This window comes from Amblyomma mixtum, unplaced genomic scaffold, assembly GCF_055824585.1.
Source record: "Amblyomma mixtum isolate Tamu unplaced genomic scaffold, ASM5582458v1 scaffold_33, whole genome shotgun sequence".
In the NCBI taxonomy this organism is placed as follows: Eukaryota; Metazoa; Arthropoda; class Arachnida; order Ixodida; family Ixodidae; genus Amblyomma; species Amblyomma mixtum.
Genome location: NW_028317730.1, coordinates 147,029 through 165,222, shown reverse-complemented (window position 1 = coordinate 165,222; position 18,194 = coordinate 147,029). Strand labels below are relative to the sequence as shown.

General features: G+C 47.4%; 1 long non-coding RNA gene across 1 annotated transcript; it reads right to left on the bottom strand.

Annotated features, from left to right (window-relative positions):
- Positions 1 to 882: 882 nt before the first annotated feature.
- LOC149324437 (uncharacterized) lies at positions 883 to 13,212 on the bottom strand. Its single transcript, XR_016286841.1, has 3 exons — positions 13,106 to 13,212; positions 6,315 to 6,392; positions 883 to 998 (listed from the first exon to the last, which is right to left on the bottom strand). It is a non-coding gene; the product is annotated as an uncharacterized LOC149324437 (long non-coding RNA).
- Between the last annotated feature and the right edge of the window lie 4,982 nt (positions 13,213 to 18,194).

Here is an 18,194-nt window from a genome sequence, read left to right as displayed (position 1 = left end):
CAGTCCCGAAATGATCCAAACTTTTCTTTTCAAAAATTATCACAGGTGACAAAACTTGGTCCTATGCTTACGATCCTAAATCAAAGCAACAATCAAGCCAGTGGAAGACTTGAAGTTTGCCTCGCCCCGAGAAAACGCGTCAGGTGAAATCAAACCTCAAAACAACGCTGATTTGTTTTTTCCACATGAGAGGAGTCGTCCATTCAGAGTATGTTTCGCAGGGTCAGACAGGTAACCAGGCTTTCTACTTGGAAGTTTTGAAAAGATTGTGCAACAGTGCAGTGAAAGCGGCCTGATTTGTGGCAGTCGGGTGACTGGTTTCTCCACTATGACAATGCCCCTGCTCACACAGCAGCCTTGTCTGTGTGACAATATTTGACCAAAAATGGGTCATTATGACCCCTGTTCCTCAACCCCCCATACTCACCGGGCCTTGCCCTGTCTGATTTTTTTTGTTCCGCAGAATGAAAAAACACATGAAAGGAAAGTGTTTTGCTGATGTTGCGGAGGTAAAGAAAAAAATTGCACACTGTATTAAAAAGTGATGGTCGACTTGAGACTTCTGACTGGAAAAAAAAAAGCCTCTAATTAAACTATATTATGGGCTTATGGCTTCGAATTATCAAGCGATTTTTTTCCACAAGATTACACACATAACTGACAGGGACAATGCTTCACTTTTAATAAACCGGAAATTCCATTTAAGCGGCTTCCAATCATCGGGAGTCAACTGTACTGGAAACACAGGGGTCATGTTACTGGACAGTCCAGAATCTTTCCTGGAGAAAGATCAGGCACACTGTTAAAAACTACAGTACTATTCAAAAACTCTATCAGCACCATTTGGCTCACATTAAGTCGTGGCTCACTTCTGGAATGCCAAATCACCTGACAGAGCTGCCGGCCGGTGTTGGCCTAACCTTGACATGCAGATGGCTTCTGCTGGCCACAGACCGATCCAGTTCATTTGCGGCAGATGACACGGGGCATGGCCTTCCCTGCACATGAAGCATATCTCACACAACTGTTCACTTCCCCTAAGCCTAAAGCTCCTCAAACTGCTTGCAGACAGAAGCCACAATCACGAAATCCATCCAAACATATCTGATACAACAATGAAATAAAACAGAAAACAAAAGCATATTTACGAGAACACAGCAGAGTACTAATAAAACTAAAAAAAAAACATCCACGAAAATTAGGAAAATGGCAGGAAAACAAAAATTGCGAGGACACTTTGGCGACTAAAGCACTGAGAGGCGAAAGTTGAGGACACCATGCCGTGACGACTTCCGGTGGATGTGACGTCGCACCGTTCCCGTGGCTGTATCGATAACAAAATTATACATCTTTTGGGGATCTTAAGTGCTAATTACGCTTAATTACACATTTTTCCATCTAATCTGACACAAATCCGACATTTTTCTGACCATTCCGTGGCAATTTTCACCATGCCGTGACAACTTCCGGTGGCTGTGACTGTGCTGGTGGAGAGTGCCAGGGGCACATCTCTCGAGGGCTTCGAAGTTCTGGAGAGTGCTACCGCACGTCTCTCCTGAGGCTTGAAGTAGTACGTTGCGAGAACGTCACATAGGTTTTGTAACTGGCACAAGGCGCGAGTTTTGTGGCGGGCTTTCACCGCTGGAGTTTTTTTTGCCCACATTTGACGGGAATTTTGCAGCGCAGGCTGTCCTTCCCACGCGGTGCACCCCTGAGGAGCCGAGCGCTAGGCCGGGGGACTGCCTGTTCCCATTGGATTGACCGGCTGGGTGGACCGGCGGCCGGGGGAATCGAACCCCGACCTCCCGTAGTCGAGGCGAGCACTCAAGCACGAGGCCACGGCTGCGGTAGGTCGGGGGTTTGATTCCCCCGGCCGCCGGTCCACCCAGCCGGTCAATCCAATGCTGAATCCATGCCGGCCACTCCGATGTGTTGTCAAAGTCCAGCGGTGGTGGCCCATCACAGAGTAGAATGACTGATGTTACAGCTAAGGATCATTCAAATCGAAAATTGCAAGCGCGTTACTACAACAAACGTCATCGTGCTAGGGATCTCATTCCATTGAAGGTCGGTGATCCTGTGTGAGTTCAAGACTTGAAAACGAGGGCCACTGTAGTTTGCGCTGCAGCTACCCCGCGGTCCTTCGTAGTACGCACAGAACAAGGTGCTCTGTTGCGCCGTAATCGACAAATGTTAAACCGCTCGCCAATTGTTGGGGAAGCAAGAGGAAGTTATGAGTTCCCCAATGAACATGGTCAGGAGGAGCCAGGTATGTCAGTCAGGGACGCGCCTGCCAATGTAAACAGCTGTCCGGCCGAGGCAAAAGCCGAACGCCAGGTGCCTTCGGCTCCAGTCATGGTGACCAGGTCGGGAAGAGAAGTTCGCCCTCCCGTTCGCTGGGGATATGATGAGTAACCTTTTGTGTGTGTGTGCGTTCTCGGGCTGTGCCATGCGGAGTGTTTCTTTTTGTTGAACAGAACAAAGCTGTTGTTATCTGGTTGTAAAGTTCACATATTTGCCTGTGATGTAGTGATTGTCTCAAATGTTATAACGGGATTTCTGATGTTGTCCAAAAAGGGGGATGTGCTGACATGCGTCGGCGTTCGAGTCACGTGAGAACAGTGACGTCATTGCCTGTATATATTCGGCTGCAATAAACAGACGGGCGTCTTTCGCTCTGGGCTTTGACACGGACCTCGCTTCTTCTCGATGCATCTCCGCTCGGTTGGAACGCTCACCCCGATAGCGGCCGGACGCCGCCACGACAGTGACGTCACACCATTCCTATGGCTATATCAACATCTGCGCTATTTCGACGCAATTTCAACATTTTTTACTGTAATTAATTAACTAATTAATCTACAGTCATCAAACTTGGCTTCTAGTCTCATTTTTTCCTCCTCTATCTGGCGCAACCATTGGTTTTCTCCTATCATTTTTAGTTCCCGGGTTGACATGAGTTAAACACTGCCAAAGGTGTGACACCCTCTGCTAACGGACGACAGTATGAGCCATTAAAGGCTTTTGCCTTAAAAAAATGCTGCATGCTCTGGTGCATAGCTTTAACAGAGTAGACACTGAGTAGAATGAGCACCATGCCCATGATTGTTGAAAGGGAATCCGCCCTCTCTGTCTTTCCCTGGTCTAAAACAGTCTCCTTGACCAGTTTCTGCAGAAAAGCCTCAGAACAACTGAGGTGTTCTCTAAGCTGTTTAGCCCACAAACTTTCCATGCATTTTCCAGCACATACATAACACTCCCTGCTAAAATATACCAACTGCATAGCAATGCCCTTCAGGCCCTGGTTTAGCTCTGGTAATCCCGCTATTTGTAACCATTTCATGTAAGAATAAAAACCACTGTTATTATTTTTCAAGCATCTTTACATGGGTCTATTCCAAGGAAAGAGGCAGTCATATTTTTTTCGGCATACGTATCCAATGAAAAAAATAGTAAATAAAAGACAAATGTTCAAAGGGGCACTCGAATGTTTTCCTCAGTACCGATTAATCTAGTTAAATGGACTTTTATGCATTCCAGAGAGCAGTGCAAGAAAATTACTGAAATCACAGCATGCAAAAAAAAAAGTTAAGTTAATCCACTTAGAAAATTCAAAATTCAAAAATGCCTTTGCACTAGCCTGGTGCTGAGATTTGGCACTACCAATCAGAACCATGCCTTGCACTACACACACACAGCGGAAGCTTGCATTCATTTGTTGCCCTGCCAGGGCAGCTCACAGCCGCACATCTTGAATGCACGGGTGACTAACTCGACAAAGGAAGTTCCCCTTGTTTCGTGGCTGACATGATTTGAATCGAGCATGCTCTAAAGAGTGGAGGTAACCTAAAAGCAGTGAAGAGAAAACTAGGCATAGGTAAAAACCAGGTGTATGCACTAAGAAAAAGAGGGAAATGTCATTAGCAATATGGATAAGATAGTTAAAGTAGCCGAAGAGTTCTGCACAAATCTATACAGTAGCGATTGCAATCAGGACGTTACTGAGAGAGGCAGTCGAGCAGAGCAATGGGACATCCCGCCAGTAACGAAGGAGGAAGTAAAGAAAGCCTTAGGAGCAATGCAAAATGGGAAAGCAGCTGGTGAGGATTAGATAACACCACATCTGCTGAAGGATGGAGGAGAGATTGTGCAAGAAAAACTAGCCACCCTGTATACGCAATGCCTTGTGACCTCGAGAGTACCAGAAGCTTGTAAGAAGGCTAACATTACCTTAATTCATAAGAAAGGAGACGTCAGGGACTTGAAGAATTACAGACCAATCAGCTTATTGTCCGTTGCCTACAAGGTATTTACTAAGGTAATCGCTAATAGGGTCAGGACAACCTTGGACTTCAATGAACCAAATAACCACGCAGGCTTTTGTAAAGGATACTTGACAACAGACCACATTCACACTATCAATCAGGTGATAGAGAAATGCGCAGAATATAACCAACCCCTATATATAGCATTCATTGATTACGAGAAAGCATTCGACTCAGTAGAAACCTCAGCAGTCATGTATGCAGGCATTGTGGAATCAGGGTGTAGAAGAGTGTTATGTGAAAATATTGGAAGATATTTATAACGACTGCACAGCTACCACAGTCCTCCATAAAGTCAGCAGTGAAATTCCAATACGGAAAGGTGTCAGGCAGGGAGACACGATCTCGCCTATGCTATTCACTGCCTGCTTACAGGAGGTATTCCGGGGACTGAAACGGGAACAGTTGGGGATAAGAGTTAATGGAGAATACCTGAGTAATCTGTGATTCGCTGATGACATTGCCTTGCTAAGTCACTCAGGACATGAACTGCAAAGCATGATCAACGAGTTAGACAGGCAGAACAGAACGGTGGGGCTAAGAATTAACATGCAGAAAACCAAAGTAATGTTCAACAGTCTAGCAAGGGAACAGCAGTTTGCAAATTGGTAGCAAGGTGCTGGAAGTAGTAAGAGAATATGTCTACTTAGGGCAGGTAGTGACAGCTGATCCCGAAAATGAGAGGGAAATAACTAGAAGAATAAGAATTAGGTGGAGCGCATATGGCAGGTTCTCTGAGATCATGAATGGTAGCTTACCAATATCCCTGAAGAGAAAAGTACACAACAGCTGTATCCTACCGGTACTCACCTATGGCGCAGAAACGTGGAGGCTAACAAAGAGGGTTCAGCTTAAGTTAAGGACAACGCAGCGAGCTATGGAAAGAAAAATGATAGGTGCAACGCTAAGAGATCGGAAGCGGCGGAGTGGGTGAGAGAACAAACACAAGTTCATGACATCCTCATTGAAATCAAGAGGAAGAAGTGGGCTTGGGCAGGGCATGTAACGCGAAGGCAAGGCAACCGCTGGTCCTTATTAAGGGTAACAGAGTGGATTCCAAGAGAAGGCAAGCGTAGCAGGGGGCGGCAGAAAGATAGCTGGGCGGATGAGATTAAGAAGTTTACGGGGATGCGGTGGCTGCAACTGGCAAAGGAAAGGGTTAATTGGAGAGACATGGCCTTTGCCCTGCAGTGGGAGTAGACAGGCTGATGATAATTTGAAGGCTAACACCAGCAGTAATAAGTGGAACAGTTCTTTGTCAAAAAGATCCGTATGTAATAATAATCATACAATTTAAAGTAAAAGCTACAGCTTTCACAAACACTTTGTAAAATTCGCACACAAAACCAATTCTAATGGGAAAGCTGCAAAGCAACATGACATGCAGACACCAATAAAAGCAGGACATGATGACAGATATGGTGATATGGCAGCTACCTTGTGTAAACAACCTTTCGCCAGTCACCATTGTCCAACACTGCTAACGTCTGGTGTGGTACCTTCCTGTGAGAACGGCCTTTGATATCCAAAGCAGCATGCTTTCGACTGGCTATGCTTGTCTTTACATTTTGCCATTTCACCGCAAGCAAATGACATCAGGATTATAAAAAGTTTTTAGCGCCAAAACTACAGAAAAGAAAGACACCAACACGGGCAACAACATGAAGACAACACTAGCCCAGCAATTAGCTCTTTTAAGACATTAAGAATGAATGTCATTTATCGGAAACAACATCAAATTCACCATGAAACACAGATAAGTTTCTTCAAATCTTAACTGCCAATTTTTAAACAGTCAGTTGCTCCACCAACAAGGTCTAGCTGACGCACGTATCATCACCATTGACTGCAGTAAAATGCCAAACACCTCACTGGAGTCGAGAGACAGCCAAAGGTGTAGACAGAGCCAGCAGAATTATGTACTACAAGCAAGCACTGCCGGAGGCTCCAGTCACCGGGTGACCGAGGTCAGCTTTACGTCTCACCAACCTCAGATGGTGCCTCAACGCGATGTAAACCGGGCAGGAGGGATGGCCGGCTTTGTTTCCCAGCCCCTGTGGTCCAGCCCTGGAGCACGGAATCGACAAAACAATGTTAATTTTATTTCAGCCATTTATACATGCTGTAATGCCGCACAATGCAGCACATGGATGCATCAACAGCACCAAAAACTTCTCATAAAACAGAAGCCACTGAGAGTTTAAACGGGACCACAATTAAACTGCAACACAGGCCACTAGCTGATGAAATAAGGGCAGACGGTGAAATCAGCATAGGAGTTGCACGAGCAGTCAAACGCATAACGACCGATGCTGTGCGCCCAGCTAACGTCCACAAACACCCACAATCAGCACAGCTGCGCACACCAAGTGACGCAGGGCAGACAGTGAAATCAACATATGAGTTGCACGAGGAGTCAAACGCATAACGACCGACGCTGAGCGCCCAGCTAACGTCCACAACTGCGTGGCACGCAATGCCGATGCAGAAGTGCTTGCAGCCGCTTCTGCGTTTACTGCACTCCTTTTTTCTCCGCGGTCGGCAGAGTTTCGTGAGACGTACCCGCCGTCTGCTATCCCAGTGTTGCCATACTATAGTGTTGCCAGACTTGCGCGACTTCCAGTGTTGCCAGGCTATAAGGTTGCCAGATTGTGAACTAAAACCCAGTGTGGCCAGACTATTTGTTCCCTCTCCCTTTTACATTCTCCTCCGCCTACAGCTACGCTGTCGCGCCGCAACCGCCCAGCTCGTTAGAGCAGCCTTGCCGGGAGTGGCCGCCGCCTGTTCGCCAAGCGAAAGAGCACGTCCGCGGCGGTTGTGAAATTGTTTTTTTAGTGACTTGTCGAGCAGACGGGTACCACAGACGAAATCTGCCGATGCGTGGCCCCAGTGAGCGTATTAAGAGGAGAGAAACGCGTGATTTTGTTGAAATAAGCGCGCTATGCTCAAATTCACTTGTCGAGCAGACGGGTACGACAGACGAAATCTGCCGATGCGTGGCCCCAGTGAGCGTATTAAGAGGAGAGAAACGCGTGATTTTGTTGAAATAAGCGCGCTATGCTCAAATTCACTTGTCGAGCAGACGGGTACACCAGACGAAATCTGCCGATGCGTGGCCCCAGTGACCGTATTAAGAGGAGAGAAACGCGTGATTTTGTTGAAATAAGCGCGCTATGCTCAAATTCACTTGTCGAGCAGACGGGTACGACAGACGAAATCTGCCGATGCGTGGCCCCAGTGAGCGTATTAAGAGGAGAGAAACGCGTGATTTTGTTGAAATAAGCGCGCTATGCTCAAATTCACTTGTCGAGCAGACGGGTACGACAGACGAAATCTGCCGATGCGTGGCCCCAGTGAGCGTATTAAGAGGAGAGAAACGCGTGATTTTGTTGAAATAAGCGCGCTATGCTCAAATTCACTTGTCGAGCAGACGGGTACGACAGACGAAATCTGCCGATGCGTGGCCCCAGTGAGCGTACTAAGAGGAGAGAAACGCGTGATTTTGTTGAAATAAGCGCGCTATGCTCAAATTCACTTGTCGAGCAGACGGGTACGACAGACGAAATCTGCCGATGCGTGGCCCCAGTGAGCGTATTAAGAGGAGAGAAACGCGTGATTTTGTTGAAATAAGCGCGCTATGCTCAAATTCACTTGTGGAGCAGACGGGTACACCAGACGAAATCTGCCGATGCGTGGCCCCAGTGAGCGTATTAAGAGGAGAGAAACGCGTGATTTTGTTGAAATAAGCGCGCTATGCTCAAATTCACTTGTCGAGCAGACGGGTACACCAGACGAAATCTGCCGATGCGTGGCCCCAGTGAGCGTATTAAGAGGAGAGAAACGCGTGATTTTGTTGAAATAAGCGCGCTATGCTCAAATTCACTTGTGGAGCAGACGGGTACGACAGACGAAATCTGCCGATGCGTGGCCCCAGTGAGCGTATTAAGACGAGAGAAACGCGTGATTTTGTTGAAATAAGCGTGCTATGCTATGCTAAGGGATGATCCCCACGCTGGCGTCGCTGCGTCTCATGGTGGGATAGGTGGTAGCGGTTTATTTTAAAGAAAAAATAAAAAAAAGGCGAACGAAAGGAATGTTGCCGGCCGCGTCAATTGCCATCTGTAGCACGCGAGCTGCAGCCGGCGGAGGTGAAAGGGAAAATATAGCGAGGAGAAGTATAGAGGGGAGCGATGGCAAGAAAGGACAGGGAAGCTTGAGCTTTGTATGCTATTTATAAAATACAAAAAGTAATCAAGTTCGCGCCGCTCGCGCGCAAATGTCCGGGCTCTGTCCGAAAGCAAGAGCGCGCGAGCGGCCACTGTGCACAATCATTTACAGAAAACGACAAATTGTACGTAGCGTCATGTCTCGAACTAATCGCGCGCGTGGCACACTGCCTTCGTCCACTCGTCCGGCGACACGTTGCCGGTTGGGGCAGCAACTCCAAACTTCTTGAGAAGCAAAACTATTTTCTTGAAGACGGAAACAAAAATAAAGGCAACAGGAGAAAAAGGCGGTTAAAGAAAAGGCGGTTTGAAAAAGGTCTGTAGAAAAGCGGCCGAGATTGGGACTCAGCGCGCTTCTCTTCTTTGTTTGCAGCTGGTTTTAATACCTTCGATAATTGGGCGGAGCTTTGTTAAATCTGCTCTCGCGCAATTTCAATCAATACTGCTGCAGTGGCACTGTAGGCACAAGTGGGCGGCGCCCAGTGCTCGCCAGAGCCCGACTCTAGAGGCGCCAGTAATGTCCGCTGCTTAGCTAGACAGTGCGGGTTTTCAGAAGTCGCCGACCTTACTGACCCCACCCACTTGAGAGCTAATCTCTTTTCAATAGGAAACGGTCGTTGGCCCCTTGGTCCCCGTTTCCCGCGGCCTTGGAGAGCGTCCGAAGCGCGCGACGCGCTGTCACCATTCCTAACCCCTCTAGACTTCCGATGGACACGATAGTTACCGTCAAAAGGGGGAAGGAACCTACTGGCGCCGTAGGCGTCTAGCTTAACAGGTACCACAGACGAAATCTGCCGCTGCGTGGCCCCAGCCAGCGAGCGTATCATGCTTTTCTGGAAATAAGCGTGTTATGCTCAGATTCACGCAACATTGACACTTTTAATTGGGGTAGGCAGTGTTGAACTGAATAACTGATAACAACGAAATTGTAGGCTGTGCTTGGTGAGCTTCGAAAAAAGTGCGAAATTCGGGCGTCTTCAGAAGCAGCCTTGCAGAAATAATTGCTTAATGTGCGTGCATCCAATTATATTGCCCAGGCACTTCGTAGTGGCTGGATATTTTTTTCTTCTGGCAGTTAAGAATGCTCTGGAGCTCGTGCTGCGTTGAAAGCCGCATTCAGAGCAGTAATTGTAGGAACGAAAACATCTTCGACCAAAATCCGTCTTTATGGGTTTTTGAGATAGTTGAGAGGAAACTGACGCCAACCAATATTTTCATTTTTTTGCCCACCGTTTCGGGACCAATTGGTCCCTTCTTCAGGGGTGGGTGCTGCCTTCGCTCTGCCTTTGTTAGCCCGTGGCGCAGTGCACTAACGCACGAGGAGGGAAGCGTTCCTGGAGTCCTATTCATCGCCGCCTTTGTGAACCGGATGTGCCATGACTCCACATGTTGCCTCTTGAACGGTTTTTTTTTTGCGCAGATTTAAAAGGTTTATTAAAAGGAAATATAAATGAGCTGTAAGTTTCATAAAAAAGTTAGTAGAGTAGGAGGTCCCAAAGTGGAAACTGTCTGGGGGACCTCCCATCAGGAATACATAAGAAAAGTGCACAAGTTTGGCAGGGGAGCTGGAACAAAAGTATACAGTTAAGTTAAAACCGATTGGTGTAATTTGCGCCAATGAATAAGTCAGACAATAGTTAGCGGGCATAATTTAACAAAAAAGGCATAAAACAGCAAAGCATAAGAGCAAGAGAAAGAACACAAAAAGACATCGGATAGCAATGGGCATTGAATAAATGCAGATATAAAACATAGGCGGAGGAAAAACCAAGACGTTCCAGATGAGTAAAAATGACCGTTTGCTGTCAGAGTGGGGAACAGAAAATGAGATTAAGGCAACCTTAAGCATGGAATGAGGCTTAATGGGTTGATGAGAGATGTTTTTTTAGTAAAGTGTAGAAAGCGGGCTGCGAACGTGCGGATTTGATTGCTAGTGGTAATGAATTCCAGGTTTTGATGGCGGAGAAAAAAGCAGTTTGTTTTCCATAATTTGTACTCACTTTTGGTAGAAGAATATTGTTTTGTTCAGAGAATCTAGTGTTATTGCTATTAGCAAGGAAAGATGCGGAAAAACAGAGAAGTTGATTTCAACAAAATCACGCGTTTCTCTCGTCTAAATACGATCACTGGGGCCACGCATCGGCAGATTTCGTCTGTCGTACCCGTCTGCTCCACAAGTGAATTTGAGCATAGCGCGCTTATTTCAACAAAATCACGCGTTTCTCTCCTCTTAATACGCTCACTGGGGCCACGCATCGGCAGATTTCGTCTGTCGTACCCGTCTGCTCCACAAGTGAATTTGAGCATAGCGCGCTTATTTCAACAAAATCACGCGTTTCTCTCCTCTTAATACGCTCACTGGGGCCACGCATCGGCAGATTTCGTCTGTCGTACCCGTCTGCTCCACAAGTGAATTTGAGCATAGCGCGCTTATTTCAACAAAATCACGCGTTTCTCTCCTCTTAATACGCTCACTGGGGCCACGCATCGGCAGATTTCGTCTGTCGTACCCGTCTGCTCGACAAGTGAATTTGAGCATAGCGCGCTTATTTCAACAAAATCACGCGTTTCTCTCCTCTTAATACGCTCACTGAGGCCACGCATCGGCAGATTTCGTCTGTCGTACCCGTCTGCTCGACAAGTGAATTTGAGCATAGAGCGCTTATTTCAACAAAATCACGCGTTTCTCTCCTCTTAATACGCTCACTGGGGCCACGCATCGGCAGATTTCGTCTGTCGTACCCGTCTGCTCGACAAGTGAATTTGAGCATAGCGCGCTTATTTCAACAAAATCACGCGTTTCTCTCCTCTTAATACGCTCACTGGGGCCACGCATCGGCAGATTTCGTCTGTCGTACCCGTCTGCTCGACAAGTGAATTTGAGCATAGCGCGCTTATTTCAACAAAATCACGCGTTTCTCTCCTCTTAATACGCTCACTGGGGCCACGCATCGGCAGATTTCGTCTGTCGTACCCGTCTGCTCGACAAGTGAATTTGAGCATAGCGCGCTTATTTCAACAAAATCACGCGTTTCTCTCCTCTTAATACGTTCACTGGGGCCACGCATCGGCAGATTTCGTCTGTCGTACCCGTCTGCTCCACAAGTTTATTTGAGCATAGCGCGCTTATTTCAACAAAATCACGCGTTTCTCTCCTCTTAATACGCTCACTGGGGCCACGCATCGGCAGATTTCGTCTGTCGTACCCGTCTGCTCGACAAGTGAATTTGAGCATAGCGCGCTTATTTCAACAAAATCACGCGTTTCTCTCCTCTTAATACGCTCACTGGGGCCACGCATCGGCAGATTTCGTCTGTCGTACCCGTCTGCTCCACAAGTGAATTTGAGCATAGCGCGCTTATTTCAACAAAATCACGCGTTTCTCTCCTCTTAATACGCTCACTGGGGCCACGCATCGGCAGATTTCGTCTGTCGTACCCGTCTGCTCCACAAGTGAATTTGAGCATAGCGCGCTTATTTCAACAAAATCACGCGTTTCTCTCCTCTTAATACGCTCACTGGGGCCACGCATCGGCAGATTTCGTCTGTCGTACCCGTCTGCTCGACAAGTGAATTTGAGCATAGCGCGCTTATTTCAACAAAATCACGCGTTTCTCTCCTCTTAATACGCTCACTGGGGCCACGCATCGGCAGATTTCGTCTGTCGTACCCGTCTGCTCGACAAGTGAATTTGAGCATAGCGCGCTTATTTCAACAAAATCACGCGTTTCTCTCCTCTTAATACGCTCACTGGGGCCACGCATCGGCAGATTTCGTCTGTGGTACCCGTCTGCTCGACAAGTCACTAAAAAAACAATTTCACAACCGCCGCGGACGTGCTCTTTCGCTTGGCGAACAGGCGGCGGCCACTCCCGGCAAGGCTGCTCTAACGAGCTGGGCGGTGTAAAAGGGAGAGGGAACAAATAGTTTGGCCACACTGGGTTTTAGTTCACAATCTGGCAACCTTATAGACTGGCAACACTGGAAGTCGCGCAAGTCTGGCAACACTATAGTATGGCAACACTGGGATAGCAGACGGCGGGTACGTCTCACGAAACCCAGCCTCTGCGGTCAACAAGCAAGTTTGTAAAACAAGGCCCGCTTGAGCAGCTGCAAGACCTGGCGCACTGTAAACGCGCCAACTATGCTTTCACGCACCCATCAACCGCCCATCGCTTTCACAATCCCCGCCCGGGCTTAGCGTATTTCCTTCTACTCAAACGAGGGCGCGCCAGCAACCAGTGGACACATTGCCAATACAGCTGTCGTAAAAAACACACACGCATTTATTTCTACAGGTACTGCTGTTGCTCCATTGCAAAAAAAAAAAAAAACCTTGCCCGTGAAGAGAGCACACAAGGTGACATCTGAAAGCCAGCACGGTATGAAAGTATGAAAAGCGCTTCACAATGACACATTCGCAGCGTGCCACTCATCTCTGGGACTACAGCTAAACTCGTCAGCACACGTGACACGACAAAGCACGTGAAGCGCCGGAAAGCTCGGAAGCGAAGTTGTTATGGAACATCTTTCCAACAAGAAACGGCATGTTACCTGGCCCTGGCATCATTTTTCAAGCACCACTCAGCCCTCCTATGCACACAGCATGGCACACAGAACCCGCGCCATACACTGCCACATGGAGGAAGCTGCCATCACACGCTAAAGTGACCACGTGACCAAATAACGCAAAGAACTTTGGGAAATGTTCTACTAGCTACTTTCGGTTCCGAAATTCCCCCACACACTGCCTTTTGCGTAGCAACTGCCGTGCATGCGTGCATCGTTTATTCACTCATTTATTTGTGCTGCGACATCACTTATTCCGCAGCAACATATCAGCGCGTGCTGCGTATGAACGCGTTCCGAGCACAGAAATTGACAATGACGTAAGGTAAAAGAGTTTTGTCGTGTTTATATATGCCAGCGCAGGCTGGCTGCTATGCGTATGGACTGCAGTCGGTTGCATGTGTGTTTGAACTAGTTTAACGCCTCAGTCATTATATATTTGTTTTTTCGCCGCGCTAAGCACGCCAAGAACGGCTTAAACGTGCACAGTTTAGCGTACGATCGATGTATTTTCCTCACAGCTGCCAGGCTAGGGAAGTATTCATACAAGCCACTGTGCGCACAGCGCGTCTCAACACATGCACTGCATACACATAGAAAGCCTCCTACCATTCACATTATTTTTGTACTGTCGCCGCGGTGGCTATGGCTCAGTGGTTACGCGGCGCTCGGCTGCTGAGCCGAAAGACGCTCAGCCGCCGTTCGATCCCCGGCCACTGCGGTCGAATTTCGATGGAGGCGAAATTCTTGAGGCCCGTATACAGTCCCTGCACGTGTAAGAAGTAAGTTAGTGTAAGAAGTGATAATAACTGCGACTGCCGTGAAGCAAGGCAGCAGTGTGAGAAATCTGAAACTGGAAGTAGAGGTAGCAGACCACGTTCCCATGACCCTGTGCGCTGAATATGAAAACAGCAACTCGCCCATTGGGGCAGAATCAGCCGCAAAATTATTAATTTGCGGTTTATTAATTAATCATTTGGGAGGGGGTACCAGAGCGCTGCTATGGTGGCGCTGCTGCTGCTGCTGCCATGCACAAAAATACGTCATTTCCTTCCTCCATGGTCATAGCCATGTGCAGTTTTCTTGTGACGTCAAAGGTTGCACACGTTTCCGGCTGCTGTGGCGCGATCTTCAATTTTTGCGCTTCGCTGTTCTCACAGCTCTTTCCGGCGAATAAAATGTTTTACAATCAATCCAACAGGTTCAAGTTTCCCTCCACCGCGTCCCAGTCTTCGGCCCCTAAAGCCTGTTTCACATGCAAGCGAATATGCTAGCGAATCTTGCCGCCGCGACGGAAAAACCTGTTTTGAGTCGTAGCTGCGGCGAGGTTCCAACAAGTTGGAAATTTTCGCAGCGACGCGCCGCTCAATCGCTCAGTCGCTTGCATGTGAACCAGCCTTAACGCGACGGACACAGACGCCAGAATAGCAACTAAAAGACCGTTTCCTACAAAAGAAAGCGAGGAATCCAAAAGAAAGGCCGAGGCTTCGGAAGCCGACACCCCGCAGCCGTCGAAAGCGCCTACCAAACTCAGGGCAGACATCAGTACTCTGCCAGAGAGAACTAGCGCTATATCAACCCAACAAGCAACCTTCCAAGGCCTCGTTACCACCAAATTTGCAGAGATAGATATTCGCTTTGCAACACTAGAGGGACAGGTATCCCAAATAGCCACCTGCATGCAGCAAATAATGGATAGGCTTACAAATATCGAGGCCAGCCTACCCCCCATCTTGGATCTGTCTACGACGCCACAATTATCTATAACCCAACATGGCACCACGCCAAAAATTTGAAATTTGGCAATGGAACTGCAGAGGCTTCCGCCGCAAGCGGGCCCACTTGCAGCTCCACATCCAACAAGCACCGTCTGTTACAACACCAGACGTGATTGCATTGCAAGAAGCTAGCGGCAGGGCTACACTGCCAGGCTATAAAGCATATCTGCCACCTAATTATGATACTAGTAACGCAGCCGGCTCCTTCACAGCCACGCTGGTGCATAGATATCACCGCAATTCAACATTTTATAAATGATTCGGAAGAAGATTACACCCTACTTGAAATAATACCAAGGCAAAAAGGAGACTCAAATCTCTTCATCCTTAATGTATACAACCCGCCCAGAAACAAAGGCAATGGACTCCCACACTTGTTGATAAACACAATAAAGCTGGCTGCTAGGGCTCATCTATATAATTGTGGGAGACTTCAACGCTCAACACCCAGCATGAGGATATACCAAAGCAATTCCGAAAGGGAACCTGCTCTGGCAAATCATAGTCACTATAGGCTCACAACGTTAAACAACCCGAGCGACCACACACGCATGGGTAACAGATATGTGTAGACACATCTCCAGATTTGTCCCTCTCTAAAAACGTCAAGGACGCAAAGTGGGTCAACACCAGGCAAAATCTTGGTAGTGATCACTTCATACTTAGCATCACCTTCCCCACGACAAAACTCAAAAACAAAGCAAAAGAAATACGAACCACGGATTGGGACAAGTTCAGGCAACTTCGCAACAAAACAGCTCCAAAGGAGATCTCTAACCTTAGCGACTGGGTTATCTCCCTAAATGAGGATGTCAGCTCCACTAGCACTGTGATCCCAGTTGAGAAGGAGGAACACATTGCAGACTCAGAACTCTTACACCTGTGGCAGGCACAAAAAGGCCTCCAAAAACGCTGGAAGAAGCAAAGATACAACAAGCGACTACGCAAAAAGATCGCTGAAATCGAGAGGCGAATCGAGGAACATACACTTACTCTCCAAACAAAACAATGGAACCAAATATGTGAAAGCGTCAATGGACAGCTCGGAAATAAGAAGACATGGCATCTTCAAGACACCTGCTCGACCCAGAAAAAACACGTCCCGTGCAACAAAGTCAACTGTACAGACTCATACATAAATATGAGGGTACAACTTGTGGGAATCCTGGCTTTCCGCCGTTGCCTTTGCGCGGCGGTTGCCGGCTTCCCGCGTTGTTTCTCCTCTTTCCCTTGCTCCCGCCTCAGGCGGTGTAGAGGCGGCTAAGTGACTAATCACTGTCATTCGGCCACAGCTCCGCCCTGGCTCCCCAACGGCCTTTGCCACTGGTGCCTTTTGGCGGGATTTCGGGACCCGCTTGGGCGGCCGCGCACCGCGCGACCGTCCGAGCGGGGCCCAGAGAGAAATCCCTCGGAGACAGCGTAAGGTGCGTACGCTACTGTTTTGTCCGTGCCGGCCTTTGCCGTTCGGACCAGGGCATACTCGAGCTCGCCCGCACGTGTCCTCTGACCTGCAGCGGCTCGAGCCTGTCCAGCGGCCTCCGACAGGCGTACCTTGCGTTGATTGCCCACTCTCTCTCGCAATCGGCCCAACCATGGAGGAAGGGCTCAACGGTCGACACGAGAGATGCGAGAGAGAAATCACAGCACTGCCGCGGGAACATTCTCCTGCAGCGGCGTGCTAGCGGCGCGCATTGCTCTAGTCGCTTCTAGGATTCCTAGATGCCAGTGCTGCTTTTCAGGGTGGGGACACCCACTCCTTTCGGCGCCATCTTGGTTCTTTCGAATGCGCTGGGTGTGTTGCGGCGGCAGGTTATCTATCGGTCAGAGAGAAGGGGACGGGCGTGTAGAGCCGATACCACCGTGATGTAAATGTAAATTTTCTTCTCTGCCGTCTGGTTAGCAGTCTGCTTACATAAACAATTGGTCTCCAAAGAGGGTGTGCGACACACGTCTCATGTATCGTAACCTGAAGGTGGCAATATTTTCTTGCGAGGTTGCCCCTTTTTATGAACATTTTTCACTCGTATGCTTTCCACAAGCATCAGTGGAATTATTACAATTATTATTACACTTGGATGGAATTTCGTGTTCGCAGCACTTTTAATAATAATTTTGTTTCTTATTATAGATTTCTAATCATATTTATGTGACTAGAAGAAAAATGACACGTTGCATAAGTAGGCCGACAGCAGTTAAAGTGCCTATTGAAGGGGAAAAAATTACTAAGAACATTTTTCAGCAATCAAACAATTTATTTACAATATTAAGTAGTCATTTCACTTTATAAGCTCTCAGGAAGGTTATCTGGTTAAAATGTGCTTGCCTTACTGTAGGCTATACCTGCTACAGTCTTGCTAGCTTAACACTCGGCTGGTTTTTCAGGAGTGTTAAGCCATCGCAGATAGATGCGAAGCCGTGTGGAGACAAAGCGCTCAAGAAGTTTTCCAATCACATCTTTTTGGAGGCAACATGGGTTTTCTGGCAAGGTTACATGCTTTCCAATAATTTTCTTCAGTGCTTTAAAAGGCTTTCTCAGACGGGTCAGATCTTGAGCTTTTGCAAAGGACTTGAAAGCACTCTCACACTGAAAGACAAAGTCCAGCACTTGTCTGCTTGCATAAATTAAATTTCTGCCACCTTGGACATATTGTTATAGTTGAGTAAACAATTACTAAGAACATTTTTCATCAAACACAATTTATTTACAATATTAAGTAGTCATTTCACTTTATAAGCTCTCAGGAAGGTTGCCGCAAGTAAAACGCGACAACTGGGCACCGACGGACACAACGAAAATATGCGAGGTCGAGTGTTACGCTAGTAAGACTGTAACAGGTACGAGCCTACACTAAGGCAAGCACATTTTAACCAGATAACCTTCCTGAGAGCTTATAAAGTGAAATGACTACTTAACATTGTGAATAAATTGTGTCTGATTGCTGAAAAATGTTCTTAGTAATTTTTTCCTCTTCAATAGGCCATTCTGTCAGCCTACTCATGAAACGTGTCATTTTTCTTCTAGTATGATTATAAATCCATAATAAGAAACAAAAAAGCTGTCGGGAAGGTTATCTGGTTAAAATGTGCTTGCCTTACTGCCCTATATATAGCCTTCATTGATTACGAGAAAGCATTTGACTCAGTGGAAACCTCAGCTGTCATGCAGGCATTGCGGAATCAGGGTGTAGAAGAGTGCTATGTGAAAATATTGGAAGATATTTATAACGATTGCACAGCTACTATAGTTCTCCATAAAGTCAGCAATAAAATTCCAATACGGAAAGGTGTCAGGCAGG